Below are 10,472 nucleotides of genomic sequence, written 5' to 3' on the forward strand. Positions count from 1 at the left end.
TGAAGTCAGGCCAGATCTTCCAGGATGGATTGGATTCCTCAACAATGCATTTATTGGTTCTGCCAATCTTTCTTCCCTTCCCCAGACTCCTCCTCCTCTCTCCATTCATAGAAAAGGATTGCCACCAGAAGAGTCTCTTCCCCTTCTTGTCTTAAAAAAGACAGCAGTGTACCTCCTAGAGACTTGTTGAGTCACTATGAAAACAAGAAGGGACTGATTAAACTGCCAGCCTGTGAAATTGCTGATGATACCTAGAAGTGGGAGTTGGGAGGCAATGCTCCCAGGAAAGTCCCAAAGTGGTTTTGAGCCTCCCTGAAAGTGTGCGCCCTTATACCAGTGGTATATAACAAGCTCTGACAGGGCCTGTGTGCAAGAACTGAACATGGGCTCCATCAGATAATTTCCCCATAGGGATCAATGGGAAACTCACAAAGTTTAATAACTCCCAAATGGCTAGGCATAAAGCTCTGAAATTTCACATTATACTTAATTTAACACTTAATGCTGTCATAGGATTAGAGTGTTAAGGATGGGGACGTTGAAGGATATTAGTTCACTCATTGATTCTTAATAATTTTTTTAAAAAAGTTTCTAAAAGTGTTGTAACTGCTTTGTTTCATGGCAGAAAGTTACAAAAAGTTCTGGAATTGAATCCCCACTTTGTCCATCATACAAGCCTCATTTGGAAGGTCTGACCCTTGCCTTCATATAAAAGGAGTAGTACCACATTTTTGCACCCTATGTTTGAACTTCAGAATGGTTGGGCAGAAAGGTCTCAAAATTCATATGGTGGTAGCACATGATGGTAGCATTAAATGTGTGAACATTCAAACAGTTTAGCCCACCCATTGATTGATTATTTAAAAATTCATTAAAAATCAACAATGGACTGACCTTGAACGTCCACACATTTAATGCTATAATCATGTAGGAATATCATGGAATGTTTCATAGCTTTCTGCCCAGCCATTTGTGAGTTTTAAGATTTTTGAGTTTCCAATTGATCCCTATGGGGAAATTATGATTTAAGTAGAAAATTTGGACACAGCTCCCCTAGTGATGGCTTGTGTTCATAGCACACATTTGCTCAGCTGTAGATCATCCCCTGCTTATTACATTAAGCATGTCGTTTGACCTTATGTGTTTAAGTGTAATAGAATATGGGCAGGGGCGTACAGATTAAGGCCAGGATCATAGTGTGTAGGAAAAGGAAAGAAAAGGTTGTGTCGTCGTTGGTGTCGACTCCTGGTGACCACAGAGCCATGTGGTTTTCTTTGTAGAATACAGGAGGGGTTTACCGTTGCCATCTCCCATGCAGTATGAGCTGATGCCTTTTAGCACCTTCCTATATCACTGCTGCTCGATATAGGTGTTTTCCATATTCTGGGAAACTCACCAGCGAGGATTTGAACCAACAGCCTTCTGCTCTCTAGGCAGGTTACTTTCCCTACTGCACCATTAGGTGGCTAGTGTGCAGGGAGTGGATACTTAATCCTTTGTTGCAGGGGCGTAACTATAATTAGGCAAGGGGAGACAGTTGTCTTGGGGCCCGCTGCCTCGAGGGCCCCCCCCAGAGATAAGTCACATGACTTCTTCCTTTCTTATTTCAGGAAAAAAAGATCCTTTTGGGGAGATCGGGGACCACACACACCGTATCATTCTCTCCCCTCCCCTCCCCTCCTCCTCCTTTCCCCACACCCTTTTGCCTTGTCTGTGTAGTAGACTCCTCCTTCTCTCCTGTCCAGAGGCTCCCATTGGCCGAGCGCTGCACATGGAAGAGAGGCACGATTCTCTCAGCTGCTCCAGTTGAACACGGCGGCAGGACTCGGGAACAAGTGTGTGAGAGAGAGACCATCGCAGCAGCCTACTAGACTAGTAGCAAGCAAAGGGAACAGAGTGGCTGCCTCCTTCAGTAAATTGGGGACAGTCAACTGAGAGTCGAGAGTGAGACTGTGACGATGAGACAAGAAGATATGGAGCCTCAGCCTCAGCAGCCCTCCTCCTCAGGTTAGCTCTCAGCTGATTCCCGCTGCACCGCCACTGAGTAGGGGTACAGTATGGGCTGGGTGGTAGCCTTAATGGTGGGGCGGGGTGAACTGGAACCATCCCTAACGCTTACTTCTGCTGCTGCTGTGGTGGTGCTCAGTGGCCGGTTTTCCTGGCCCTGCCCCCCTTTCCTCCCGCTCCCAGCCCTGCCACAGATTCTGAATGGACTCGGAGGGAGAGATCCTATCCTCCTGCCTCACCTGCTGCTACTGCCCTCTCCACCAGGTTTTGCCCCCGACCAGAGAGAGAGCGCTTCTTCTTCGCCTTCGCTTGTTGCCTTGCCTGCCATGGCTTTCATTCACCGCCCCCTACCATCCTCCCAGCTCACCAGCGGAACCAGGGGAAGGGAATCCACAGCACGTGCTCCCCGTCCCTGAGGAGAAAGGGAAAGGTGTTGGGGGGGTTTCCAGCACGGGTGAGAAAGGGCTGAGTTGGCTGCTTCCACATCTCCCCTCTGCTCTCTTCATCTTGACTGGGTGGAAAACGCCAGATCTAACATCCGCCCAGCAATTTTTTTTAAAGGAGGGAGTGCCTTGTATGAAACAGCTCTCCCCTTATGGATTGCATGGGGATTTATTTTAGTTAAAAGCAGAAAACTTTCCTATTTTGCTGTGTTCCTATTTCTAGAAGTGGAGAGTTATTGTTGAGGGGATAAAAAGGAGGGGTGGAGATTGTGGGATGAGGGTTCATTTATACAGTGTTTTTCCAGAACTGCTTATTGCAAAGGTCTTGAAACCCTATTTGTTGGGTTGAACAGAGTTAAAAGCAGAAAACTTTCCCATTTTGCTGTGTTCCTATTTCTAGCATTTTACCATATTTATGTGCTTTTTGTCTATACGGTATAATATAATATATAATACAATATATAGTATTCAGTGTACACCACTATATATTGTGAAGTGTGTGTGTGTGTATTCGGTGAAATGTATTTCCAGACAGCATACTTATTTGAAATAGCAGACTTACAGTAAATCCTTGGGGGCCTGGGGCGTGCGGAGGCCCTGGACTTTGGCCAGAAGTCCAGGGGAAAGAAAGCCTCTACCCTCTTCCTATTTCACTTGCACTAGAAATGGAGTGGACTTGTGATTCTTCCTCTCTTTCACTTAAACTAGAAATGGAAACTCCAAGTGCCAGTCATTCCAGTCTTAAATGAAAAGAGAAGAATGGTGCTCAAAAGCGTGGGTTGAAGAAAGCAAGGTTAGAGAAGGAGGCCAAGCTACCAAAGAGCACGTCATTTTTCATGAAGACCAGCCAAGGCACTTCATTGGAGGAAGATAAGGTGACTCCGACTGCAGAAATTGCAACAGTGAGTGCAATCTGCCATGGCTCAAGCCCTGTAGAAAAGAAACAAAGTGAACATGCAACAGATATGACAGCACAGCAGTCAATACCTACTGAACAAGGTGAAGACATTCAAATGAGAGGATGTGAAGGAGAGACAAGAGAACGTGTTGGCAAGACATTCAGTGTGGATTTGATCTCAAAAAAATTTCCTACTGACAAAGAACTCTTCAGTGAACCCCTTAATACTGTACAGATGAAAAGAGCTTCATTATTTCAAATGGGCCATGCCAACCACCAGGACCATTTCCACAGCTCAGCCAGTCAAACAGACGTTTCTCAAAACAGACGTTTCTGCAGCGCAAATGGTTGTGCTACTCGCAGAGGCATAACTATAGGGGGGGCAGGGGGGGCACGTGCCCCGGGCGCTATCTTTTCTGGTCACGTGGGGGGGCGCCGCCATGACAATTTTTTTAAAAATTTTTTTGTTAATACAAATGTTTCCTGCTCAGTGCAGCAGCGCTGCAGCAGTCAAGGGAGCATGTCAGCGCCCCCTCCCCCACGAGCGGTCCCTTCCGCACTGCCCGGGGCCCCCCCCATTGCTTTGCTGGCGCCTGGCGGCCAGTCAGTGGCCTGGCATAGCGGCGGCGGCGGGCGCTTGTGAGGAAAAACCTAAGTATAATGTAGTATGTTGGGGGGGGGGGCACGGGGGCCGCCATTTCAGTGCTTGCCCCGGGCGCCATTTTCCCTAGTTACGCCTCTGGCTACTCGCCAACTTCAGACCAAACCTACTGTCAACCATGCTGGCTTTTTTCTCAGGACAGAGAGGGAGGATGGGTGAAAGGAGATAGAAGTCCATGAAAGTGCTGTTGGCTATCAGGAGTGTAGCACTGTTCTGGATCACTGGCGGCTGAAAAAAACAGTATCATCAGAAGCTGCAATTAGGAAAGAGGCAAACTTCTGGAGGCAACTTCACGTGAATTTGCAAGAGAACAAAAATTAGTATCCCTCCGCAAAACTGCAGCAAAAATGTCAGAAAAGTGGGGAGTATCCCAGGTGTTTGAGGAGCAACGTGTGCAAAAGGTGAAGAGGTTTCATGATGAGTTATGCAAGGAACGAATGCAGAGGACCGTTTTAGAGTAAATGTGTTCCTCTGTGTACTGGATACACAGTTGAAACAACGCTTTGAGGGCCTACATGAAGTCGTTACTACCTTCAGTGCTCTTCAACCATCAACACTGACATCAGCAACTGATGAGGACTTACTTGAAGCAGGAAAACTTTTGGTCAGAAAATATGACACGGACTACCTGTCTTCCAAGACCCTTGATACAGTTCAGAAATTTATTGAAAGAAGAAATTTCTTTTTAAAAAACCCACTACCAAGGAAGTTGCTGAACTGCTGATGATTGATAACTAGGCCTTTGCATCAGTTACCCTGATGTTTGCACTGCATATATGCTTTTCCTGACCCTACCTGTAACAGTGGCATCTTCTGAGCGATCATTCTCAAAACTGAAGCTTATCAAAAACTATCTGAGGAGTTCCAGGTCTCAGGAAAGACTCAGTGGCCTTGCTCTGCTATCCATTGAAAATGAATGAGCAAAGAAACTGGATATACAAAAGATCATAGACAACTTTGCTGAACTGAAAGCATGAAAGAGGCCATTGCTTTAAGTTCTGGATGGTGGTCTGAGATATCATAGTGTATGGGTGGTGGTGAGATGTCATAGTTGGGATATGTGCAATGGCTGAAGTTCTTCATTGATACTGTTGTAATAGTTGGTTCTGTTATTTACACCTTGTAACTTTTGTTGGGATGTGTGCAATTATTACTGTTCTTCATTGATACTGTTTTTAGTTGGGTCTGTTGTTATGCACACCTTGTAACTGTAGTTGGGATATGTGTAATGATTAAAGTTCTTCTGTTGTATTAGTTGGTTCTGCTGTGCTATTATTTACACCTTTTAACTAGTTGAGATAGTTAGCAGTCTACATCGGGCCAGAAGGAGAGGAAGGCAGTGACCGGCGGGGTGTGTGTGTGTTGCATTTTAAAATCTTGTCTCTGGGCCCACTCCAACCTTGTTACGCCCCTGCTTTGTTGCCATGCTGAAGTCCCAACAAAAATCATGCCACCAAAGCTGCTGCTAGCCCAGGCATATCCACTGGTCATTGTCAGACACTTTTAAAAGATGTACCACTCTGCCACTAGCATGGGTATAGTGCTGGGAGAAAGTACACTTCCCAGGTGTCTTTCCTAACAGCCCTGTCTGCCTTCCCATTCAGCCCTATTGGCTCTGGGGCCACAGAAGACCCGCCCACCCCAGCACCAGGAATGAGATGAACTGGACAGAGATATCCATGATGGGAGTGGCCGTCTCATTAAGCATCAACAGGATGCTGCAGATTCATTGGGACTGGAGCTCCCAATAAGCAGCCTTAGTAGCCAACACTTTTTTTCTAGTTTGGTGGATTTGCGGGGGAGGAGTTTGCTGCTGCATCTCAGTCTCTCTACTTCGGATCTGCACCATATCTGAAGAGGTGATGTCACCTAGTTAATATTGCTAAACTTTCAGGCAGACTGGGGCCTGATTTTATCACCAATAGAATGTCCAGGGTTTACAATGTGGCAATACTAAAACAGCTCCTTATCTTAATTGTATTGGCACTACTCTGCCATAAGGAAAGTTTCTTTGGTAGTTTTGTTTCACTGTGGAAGCTCCCTCTGCAGTGGCAGGATATTTTTTCCTTTCTACTGAAAAAAAACCTGCTGATTTTGATCAAGTAGGTACTGTAGTATCTTAAGCCTCATTTGATAGAAGTTACTACCCATGCTTCTTCATTCAGATTAATAAATTAATAGGCCTCAATAACTGGACACAGAATATATCTTCAAACTCACAGAATACCACTAAACTTAAGCTTTTAAATTTTTCATAGTTTTAACAACCCATAGTTTTTACAGAATATTTTAATTATGTAGTAGGCCCAGTTGGCAACCCAAGAAAGCAATCAGGATCAAAACTGCAAAGTTTTCAAAGTTTAATTCTAATTAAGGTTACTCTAAAACTTGCCTATCAAATAATATGATAATCATGCAAGTCCTTAAAGCATGAGGTGCACTTCTCTGTGTTGAGCACCAAAATTTCTATAATTCCTTCAACTAAAAAGAATGGTTTTATTCAAAATTCAGTAACAGTGGCAGCGTGATCTCACCTCACATTGAGGTGAGATTGCAGATGCGTCAGATACTTCTGGTTGCATCCGGTAAACAGGGGTGGCAGGGATGTCTGCTGCTGCCCGATGGACTTTAGAAAAAAGGAGTGCCAGCAGGGGAAGAGTGGAGGGAGGGGTAAGTGCACCTTCTCCAGCTCTTCAAGCAGCACTCCCCCGCCATCGAACCGGCGGAACCAGCCGCCTTTTGAACTGGTTCGGAGGCCCATAAAGGGTCTCCCTGCCGCCCCACTGGGTTTATTTGGAACTAGTTCTGTGCACATCCCTACCACAAGAAGCAGATAATTTCCATTCACTTCAAAGTTGTACTTCATTTTAATTCTCTTTTTTAAAAACCACATTTTTTTTTAAAGGGAGATTTGGTGATAGTGATGGTATCCCTTTAAGTTTAATTTTGTTCTAAATTTAATTAAAAATTTTAAAGTTTAATTAAGTTTAATTTTGGAGGGAAGCATCCTGGGGGGCGTGGAATGTAAAGGGGGTGGCAGTTAGATATTACCTAGCTTTTAATTTCAATATTAATTTTAATTTCAATTTAATTTTAATTGAATATTTTAATTTCAATATGATTATTTTTGAGTAATCTTCCTCATCATGTCAGCCACTATATCTTTCTTGCTGTACAGGTGAACCTCGTTATTCACTGGTTCCATATCCACGGATTCACGTATCCGCGGTCAGGAAAAAGATACCCGACCTCAGCATATGCGGGGGAAAGAGAGGGGAAAAACCATGTCGACCTAGCATATCCACAGGTCGGTGGTGGCTGGAAATTACCACAAAGGTCATTTCTGGCTGCCATTTTCTTCAATGGAGCCACAAAATGGCTCCCGTCTTTGTAAAAAATTAGGGGGGAACTGCCAATTTCTGGCCAATGTGGGGCCACAGCGTGACTCAGAGGGAGCATCAGAGCAAGGTAAGCAATCCCCGCCTTTGGCCAACCTGCAACCGAACCCCCATGACTCTATAAGATCAATTACTTGATATTTGTGGTTTCCATATCTGTGGCTGCAGCCTGGAATGGAGCCACAAATATCCAGGTCCACCTGTATTCTGTACATAGAGAGAAAAGAGGTGTTATTGACATTCTCTTCTTAAATATACTAACAAACAGAGCCTGTCTCCTATGGCATGCTGTGGATATCACATTCTGTGAGAACAGACAATGCACTTGGGTGGGTGATGGTAACAATTGTGGATTTATATTACAGAACTTTTATGTTTCCCACCCACATTTAAAACAAGATATTCTTATTATTTTTCCTCCCATTGTTTATGTTTCCCACCCCCATTTTAAAAAAGATATCTATATCTATATTTCTCTTAGGCATACCTGTCGCTAATTCCATGTGTGGCAGCTCTCATGAGAGTTCGCAAGCAGCTACTGGATAGTGGCGGGGAGAGGTGGATGGCAACCAGGCCGGCCAGCAGGCAGGGAGGGAAAGCTGTGGCCAGGCTGGTTGGCTGGTGAGGGAAAGCAGCGGTCAGGCCGGCTGGCCAGTGGGTAGTGAGGGAAAGCGCTGTTGGGCAGGCAGTGAGGAAAAGTGGACTGGGTGAGGGAGAACGGACTGGGGCTGAAGACGAAATGAAGATGGGGGGAGAGACAGGGAGAACTAGGGGCGCAGATGCTCTGCGCTGGATCTGCTAGTTTCTATTATTTTCTTCTCCATTATTTCCATTTTTCCCCTCCCAACATTATTTTTCAGGGATTACTTAGCTATTCCTCTTTTATTTTGATGTAAGAAATTACTCCCTTCTAAGAATGTGTAAAGAATTGTGTCCATTCCCATCCAATGCCAACAACCAACTATTCTGGTACAGACTGCCCGAGGGATCTGCATGAACGGGTTTGGAGGCCCTTTTACATGCCTCCAAACCAGTTCGAACGTTGCCTGGCTTGACGACTTGACAGCGGTGGTGGTGGTGGCTTTAAGGGCAGGGGAGGGTGCACCTACCCCCCACTGCGTTTCCCCTGTCAGTGCATGTCTCGCTAAAAGCCCGTCGGGACAGCAGAGTACCTCCCTACCACCACGCTCGGATATTATCCATAAGTAACCAGAAGTAGCTGCTGCAACTGCGTGCATCGCTTGCATGCACATGTCACATTTACACACATTGAGTGTGTGCACGCGACATGTGCGCACACTACGCATGCAGTCGCAGCTGCTTCTTCCGGTTACTTCTGGATAACGTCTGAGTGGGGCAGCAGGAAGGTACACTGCCACCCCGACGGGCTTTTAGCGAGACATGCACCAGCGGGGGAAATGCGGCGGGGAGACATGCGGCGGGGAGACATGCACCTATCGGTGATAGTGGTAAGTGAATCCTTCCCTGCCCTTAAAGCCACCCCTCTGCCGTCAAACTGGCCCCCCACCAGTTCTGTGCACATCCCTAGACTGCCCTTTGAGGTTCTACATAAGAGCAAAGCTGCCTGTGAACATGGAGGCTTCATTTGTTCAGTATGATCAAATGAAGCTTCCGTATTCACAGGCAATTTGTCTCTGATGTAGAACTTTCATGTTCAAGAACAGTCCACACCAGAATAGTCATTTGGAGGGAATTCCCTCTGTGTGGGAATGGTTTGTTTCTCACCCACATATTTAAAAGGATGTTCCCATTATTCCCTCCCTCAACACCATTATTGAGAGACAGTCTAACTTTCCCCTCATTATTTGGAAACAAGTCCCACTGTGTTTAATGGAGTTTACTTCCTTGTAGGTGTGTATGTGGAACTGCAGGCTCAGTTATCAAAATACTGCTGGAAAAAAACATGTGTAGTCCAGCCCAGTATCCTTTTTCTCAAATCTTCTCATCATACAGCCAGATGCTTCCACAAAGCCCCAAAGAAGTACAGCAAACAAAAGCCCATGAAAGGAAAGGGGAAGGAATGGTTGTTTAACTATACAAGTGCCAGTGTGCTCATAGATGGTCCCTATCAGGCACCTATGTTCAGAACCAGGGAAGTCGCTCGCTAGAAATTGCCAGGACCTGCCCCTCCCAACTTTGGCTTCAGAATTCATAGCTAACATTCCCTTAGTTATTTTCCTTGTTATAATGGAGATTTTGGACAATAATTACTCAAAAATCACTAGATTGAGGTTTTTTCAAACCAGCAAAAGACACCAGTTGGTATGGATCTGAATTTTTGGGAAACACTAAAAAGAAATTAAAAATTTAATAATATACATAATCTGTGGTGAAAAAAGGTCACCAATAGTTCGACCCCGCTTTTTAGAAGTTAAAAACTTAAACTGCTGCATCTCAGCCATTTTGCAACAGATTTGCACCACATTTCGAGGGGTGGTATCTCTTGTCACCTAGGTGATGCGTGCAGGATTTCAGAGGGACTGGGTGGATACTTTTGATTTCATACGCAATAGAATGTTTAGGGATTATAATGGCAGAATGTTGAAAACACTCCTTATGTTAACTATTCTAGCACAGCTGTCCCAGTATAATGTTTGGAGGGCCATGCCCCCCCACAAGACCCAAGAAGCTGCATACTGAACTCGCTGACGTTTCTGAGCAGTCAGGGGCAGCCCCACACAAGCATGATGTGACCACTTATTGTCTTCTTGTAAACTGTAGTTTCAGACAGACACACTGGGATTTTATGGTTGGTAGTGTTTAATAAGTTGGAAACTTCTTTGTCTTCTCCTTCATGCTTTAATATGGCGACCTTCTAGAATTTAACAAGAAGAAAAGAAAGTAATGGAGTTGAAAGCATGCAGGGGGCGACCAGAACCTCCCCTGCTTACTAAACACCATAAAATCCCATTCTGAGAGCATTTGTCACACAGTTTGAAAAGTCCTTTCCCCATTTCTTCAACTGTAATGCAAGTGGAAAACCCACATTGCTAGAATGCAAGTTTGATTAAAATATATCATTTTTAAATCAAATTTTCTCTTTA

Source organism: Hemicordylus capensis, chromosome 1 (assembly GCF_027244095.1).
Source record: "Hemicordylus capensis ecotype Gifberg chromosome 1, rHemCap1.1.pri, whole genome shotgun sequence".
Lineage (NCBI taxonomy): Eukaryota > Metazoa > Chordata > Lepidosauria > Squamata > Cordylidae > Hemicordylus > Hemicordylus capensis.